Consider the following 6,515-nt stretch of genomic DNA (forward strand, 5'->3'; position numbering starts at 1 on the left):
CATATAGTAAAGACACAAACATAATTAAACATGAAGCATAGTAAACGAAAAACAGGAAAATAAGAACAAGGAGATTAAGGAATGGGTCCACCTTAATGAGGGTGGCATCTTCCTCTTTTTGAAGAACCAATGGTGCTCTTGAGCTCCTCTATGTCTCTTGCTTGCCTTTGTTGCTCTTTCCTCATAGCTCTTTGATCTGCAGTCAATTGCTCTACCACTGAATTATGGAAAAACAAAAGCAATGCTTTTACCACACCAAACTTAAAATGTTTGCTCATCCTCGAGCAAAAGAAGAAAGAAGTGGAGAAGATGGAGGAGATGGAAGTGTGTGAATGGGTGGGTTTGGGAGGGAAATGGTTTGAATTTAAATGGTGAGGTAGGTGGGGATCCTGTGGGGTCCACAAATCCAGTGGGGTCAAGGATTTAGCATCCCTGCTCCAATTAGGCGTACAAAACGCCCTTACTGTGCAATCCTGGCGTTTAACGCCAGACTGCTGCCTGTTTCTGGCGTTAAACGCCCAAATGTAGCCTGTTTTTGGCGTTTAACGCCAGACTGGTGGTTGTTTCTGGCGTTAAATGCCAGCTTGGTGCTTGTTTCTGGCGTTAAACGCCAGACAGATGCTTGTTTCTGGCGTTTAAACGCCAGAATGATCTTCCTCCAGGGTGTGCTGTTTTTTCATGCTATTTTTTATTCTGTTTTTGATTTTCCATTTGTTTTTGTGACTTCACATGATCATCAACCTAAAGAAAACATAAAATAGCAATGTAAAATAAATAGATATAATTAAATAACATTGGGTTGCCTCCCAACAAGCGCTTCTTTAATGTCAATAGCTTGACAGTGAGCTCTCATGGAGCCTCACAGATAATCAGAGCAAGGTTGGGACCTCCCAACACCAAACTTAGAGTTTGAATGTGGGGGTTCAACACCAAACTTAGAGTTTGGTTGTGGCCTCCCAAAACCAAACTTAGAGTTTGACTGTGGGGGCTTTGGTTGACTCTGCAGTGAGAGAAGCTTTTCATGCTTCCTCCCCATGGTTACAGAAGGAGAACCTTGTGTTTTATAGTTTGCTATGTCTGCAAACCACAGAGCTTCCTGAATAGCAAACAATTGCTCATCCGGAAAGGTTTCAGAGATCTCAGTATGAGGGAGGGATGCTCCTGCTACTGGTTCTATCCGGGACAGGTGATCAGCTACTTGATTCTCTATCCCTTTTCTGTCTCTTATTTCTATATCAAACTCTTGCAGAAGCAACACCCATCTTATGAGACTGGGCTTTGAATCCTGCTTTGTGAGCAGATATTTAAGAGCAGCATGGTCAGTGTACACAATCACTTTTGATCCTACTAAGTAGGATCTAAACTTGTCAATGGCATAAACCACTGCAAGTAATTCTTTTTCTGTGGTTGTGTAATTTTTCTGGGCATCATTTAAAACACTGCTAGCATAATAAATGACATGCAGAATCTTGTTATGCCTCTGTCCCAATACTGCACCAATGGTATGGTCACTGGCATCACACATTAGTTCGAATGTTAATGTCCAGTCTGGTGCAGAAATAACTGGTGTTGTGACCAGCTTAGCTTTCAGGGTCTCAAACGCCTGCAGACACTTTGTGTCAAACACAAATGGCGTGTCAGCAGCTAGCAAATTGCTCAGAGGTTTTGCAATTTTTGAAAATTCTTTTATAAACCTCCTATAGAATCCTGCATGCCCCAGAAAGCTTCTGATTGCCTTAACATTGGCAGGTGGTGGTAATTTTTCAATTACTTCAACTTTAGCTTTATCCACCTCTATTCCCTTGTTTGAAATTTCATGCCCAAGGACAATCCCTTCAGTCACCATAAAGTGACATTTTTCCCAGTTTAAAACTAGGTTGGTCTCTTGGCATCTTTTCAGAACAAGTGCTAAATGGTCAAGGCAGGAGCTGAATGAGTCTCCAAATACTGAAAAGTCATCCATGAAGACTTCCAGAAACTTCTCTACCATATCAGAGAAGATAGAGAGCATGCATGATGAGCGGATAATTTATATGCTTTTTGACATTGTTTTTAGTATGTTTTTAGTAGGATCTAGTTACTTTTAGGGATGTTTTCATTAGTTTTTATGTTAAATTCACATTTCTAGACTTTACTATGAGTTTGTGTGTTTTTCTGTGATTTCAGGTATTTTCTGACTGAAATTGAGGGACTTGAGCAGAAATCAGATTCAGAGGTTGAAGAAGGACTGCTGATGCTGTTGGATTCTGACCTCCCTGCACTCAAAGTGGATTTTCTGGAGCTACAGAACTCGAAATGGTGCGCTTCCAATTGCGTTGGAAAGTAGACATCCAGGGCTTTCCAGAAATATATAATAGTCCATACTTTGGCCAAGAATAGACGACGTAAACTGTCGTTCAACGCTAGCTTTCTGCCCAAATCTGGCGTCCAGCGCCAGAAAAGGAGCCAAAACCAAAGTTGAACGCCCAAACTGGCACAAAAGCTGGCGTTCAACTCCAGAAAAGACCTCTACACGTGCAACACTCAAGCCCAGCCCAAGCACACACCAGGTGGGCCCAGGAAGTGGATTTATGCATCAATTACTTACTCATGTAAACCCTAGTAGCTAGTTTATTATAAATAGGACCTTTTACTATTGTATTAGGCATCTTTGGATTACCTTATGATCCTTTGATCAGGTTTTGGGGGCTGGCCATCTCGGCCATGCCTGGACCTTTCACTTATGTATTTTTAACAGTAGAGTTTCTACACTCCATAGATTAAGGTGTGGAGCTCTGCTGTTCCTCAAAGATTAATGCAAGTACTACTGTTTTCTATTCAATTCATCTTATTTCGCTTCTAAGATATCCATTCGCACCCAAGAACGTGATGAAGGTGATGATTATGTGTGACGCTCATCACCATCTCCCCTATGAACACGTGCCTGACAAACACTTCCGTTCTACATGAAATAAGCTAGAATGAATATCTCTTAGATCTCTTAACCAGAATCTTTGTGGCGTAAGCTAGAATGATGGCGGCATTCAAGAGAATCCGGAAAGTCTAAACCTTGTCTGTGGTATTCCGAGTAGGATTCAATGATTGAATGACTGTGACGAGCTCCTAACTCGCGATTGCAGAGCGTTAGTGACAGACGCAAAAGGATAGTAAATCCTATTCCAGCATGATCGAGAACCGACAGATGAATAGTCGTGCCGTGACAGGGTGCGTGAGCATATTATTCACTGAGAGGATAAGATGAAGCCATTGGCAAGGGTGATGCCTCCAGACGATTAGCCGTGCCGTGACAGGGCATTGGATCATTTTCCCGAGAGATGACCGAAAGTAGCCATTGACAGTGGTGATGTATCACATAAAGCCAGCCATGGAAAGGAGTGAGATTGATTGGATGAAGATAGTAGGAAAGCAGAGGTTCAGAGGAACGAAAAGCATCTCCATTCGCTTATCTGAAATTCCTACCAATGATTTACATAAGTATCTCTATCCCTATTCTATTATTTATTATTCGAAAACTCCATGATTATTTTATATCCGCCTGACTGAGATTTGCAAGGTGACCATAGCTTGCTTCATACCAACAATCTCCGTGGGATTCGACCCTTACTCACGTAAGGTATTACTTGGACGACCCAGTGCACTTGCTGGTTAGTTGTATCGAAGTTGTGACAAATTATGAATGTGTAATCACGATTACGCGTACCAAGTTGCTCACGTGCCAGGAATAGTTTGAGCCTGGACATCACAATTTCGTGCACCAAGTTTTTGGCGCCGTTGCCGGGGATTGTTCGAGTTTGGACAACTGACGGTTCATCTTGTTGCTCAGATTAGGTAATTTTCTTTTTATTTTATTTTCAAAAATTTTTCAAAAATATTTCTAAAATTTTCTCATCTGTTTTCGAAAATAATATAAAAATGTTTTCAAAAATTTTATTCAAAATTTTTAAGAATGAATTCTAGTGTTTCATGAAGCATGTTGAAGCCTGGCTGGCTGTAAAGCCATGTCTAATTCCTTTGGGAATGAGTATGTTGGGCGTGTCATGTCTGAATTACATGCTGAAGCTTGGCTGGCCATTGGCCATGTCTAGTGTTTTGGACCGAAGCTTTCATTGAAAGCTTGGCTGGCTAGTGAGCCATGTCTAATTCCTGGACTGAAGCTTTAGACTAAAGAATGCAAGATTCCTGGAATTCATATTAAAAATTTTGGAATCCTTATTTTCCTTTTTCATATAATTTTCGAAAAAAAAATAAAAAAAAAATTAGAAAATCATAAAAAAATCAAAAATATTTTTCTGTTTCTTGTTTGAGTCTTGAGTCACATTATAAGTTTCGTGTCACTTGCATATGCATCTTGCATTTTTCGAAAATATCATGCATTCATAGTGTTCTTCATGATCTTCAAGTTGTTCTTGGTAAGTCTTCTTGTTTGATCTTGATGATTTTTTGTTTTGTGTCTTTTCTTGTTTTTCATATGCATTATTGAATTCTTAGTGTCTAAGCATTAAAGAATTCTAAGTTTGGTGTCTTGCATGTTTTCTTTGCATTAAAAATTTTTCAAAAATGTGTTCTTGATGTTCATCATGATCTTCATAGTGTTCTTGGTGTTCATCTTGACATTCATAGCATCCTTGCATGCATTCATTGTTTTGATCTAAAAATTTCATGCATTGCATAATTTTCATGTTTTTCAAAAAACAAAAAAAAATATCTTTCCCTTTTTCTCTCATCAAATTCGAAAATTTGAGTTGACTTTTTCAAAAATTTTTAAAATCTAATTGTTTCTCATGAGTCAAATCAAATTTTCAATTTGAAAATCTTATCTTTTTCAAAATATTTTTCAAAAATCTTTTTCTTATTTTTATATCAAATTTTCGAAAATAACATAATCAATTAATGTTTTGATTCAAAAATTTGAAGTTTGTTACTTGCTTGTTAAGAAAGATTCAAACTTTAAATTCTAGAATCATATCTTGTGATTTCTTATGAATCAAATCATTAATTGAGAGTTTAAAAAAAAATCAAATCTTTTTCAAAACTAATTCCTATCATATCTTTTCAAAATATCTTCTTATCCTATCTTTTTCAAAAATTTGATTTCAAAATATCTTTCCTAACCTCCTAACTTCTTATCTTTTCAAAATTTGTTTCAACTAACTAACTAACTTTTTGTTTGTTTCTTAACTTTTTCAAAACTACCTAACTAACTCTCTCTCTCTCTCTAATTTTCGAAAATATCTTCCCTCTTTTTCAAAAATTTCTTTTTAATTAACTAATTATTCTTATTTTTATTTTTAATTTTAAAAATCTTTCGAAAAAATACTAACAATTTTCAAAAACCATTTTTCGAAAATCACTAACTCTTTTTCAAAATAATTTTCGAAAATTATCTCTCCCCCATCTTATTCTATTTATTCATATCCTAACATCTCATCTCACATCTCTGCCATCCTCACAGTTGTGTTTCTTCCATTATATTACATTCTTTGTCTCCCCCTCTTCTTCTACTTACACAGGGATCCCTATACTGTGGTATAAAGGATCTCTATTATTATTATTATTTTTCTGTGCCTTCTTCTTTGTCATATGAGCAGGAGCAAGGATAAGAACATTCTTGTGGAAGCAGATCCAGAACCTGAAAGGACTCTGAAGAGAAAATTAAGAGAAGCTAAATTACAACAATCCAGAGAAAACCTTTCAGAAATTTTCGAACAGGAAGAGGAGATGGCAGCCGAAAATAATAATAATAATGTAAGGAAGATGCTTGGTGACTTTACTGCACCTAATTCCAATTTACATGGAAGAAGCATCTCCATTCCTGCCATTGGAGCAAACAACTTTGAGCTGAAACCTCAATTAGTTTCTCTGATGCAGCAGAACTGCAAGTTTCATGGACTTCCATCTGAAGATCCTTTTCAGTTCTTAACTGAATTCTTGCAGATATGTGATACTGTTAAGACTAATGGAGTAGATCCTGAAGTCTACAGGCTCATGCTTTTCCCTTTTGCTGTAAGAGACAGAGCTAGATTATGGTTGGATTCTCAACCCAAAGATAGCCTGAACTCTTGGGATAAGCTGGTCACGGCTTTCTTAGCCAAGTACTTTCCTCCTCAAAAGCTGAGCAAGCTTAGAGCTGATGTTCAAACCTTCAGACAGAAAGAAGGTGAATCCCTCTATGAAGCTTGGGAAAGATACAAACAGTTGACCAAAAAGTGTCCTTCTGACATGCTTTCTGAATGGACCATCCTGGATATATTCTATGATGGTTTATCTGAGCTATCAAAGATGTCACTGGACACTTCTGCAGGTGGATCCATTCACCTAAAGAAAACGCCTGTAGAAGCTCAAGAACTCATTGACATGGTTGCTAATAACCAGTTCATGTACACTTCTGAAAGGAATCCTGTGAGTAATGGGATGCCTATGAAGAAGGGAGTTCTTAAGGTTGATACTCTGAATGCCATATTGGCTCAGAATAAAATATTGACTCAGCAAGTCAATATGATCTCTCAAAGTCTGCA

The 6,515-nt window shown here is 37.7% G+C and overlaps 1 non-coding gene across 1 annotated transcript; it reads right to left on the reverse strand.

Moving 5' to 3' along the window:
* Positions 1–6,117: 6,117 nt before the first annotated feature.
* On the reverse strand, positions 6,118–6,225 carry LOC148548385 (small nucleolar RNA R71). Its single transcript, XR_015897440.1, has one exon. It is a non-coding gene; the product is annotated as a small nucleolar RNA R71 (small nucleolar RNA).
* Positions 6,226–6,515: the final 290 nt, after the last annotated feature.

Source organism: Arachis ipaensis, chromosome B8, assembly GCF_059453495.1.
Source record: "Arachis ipaensis isolate K30076 ecotype BB chromosome B8, ASM5945349v1, whole genome shotgun sequence".
NCBI classification, from domain to species: Eukaryota; Viridiplantae; Streptophyta; class Magnoliopsida; order Fabales; family Fabaceae; genus Arachis; species Arachis ipaensis.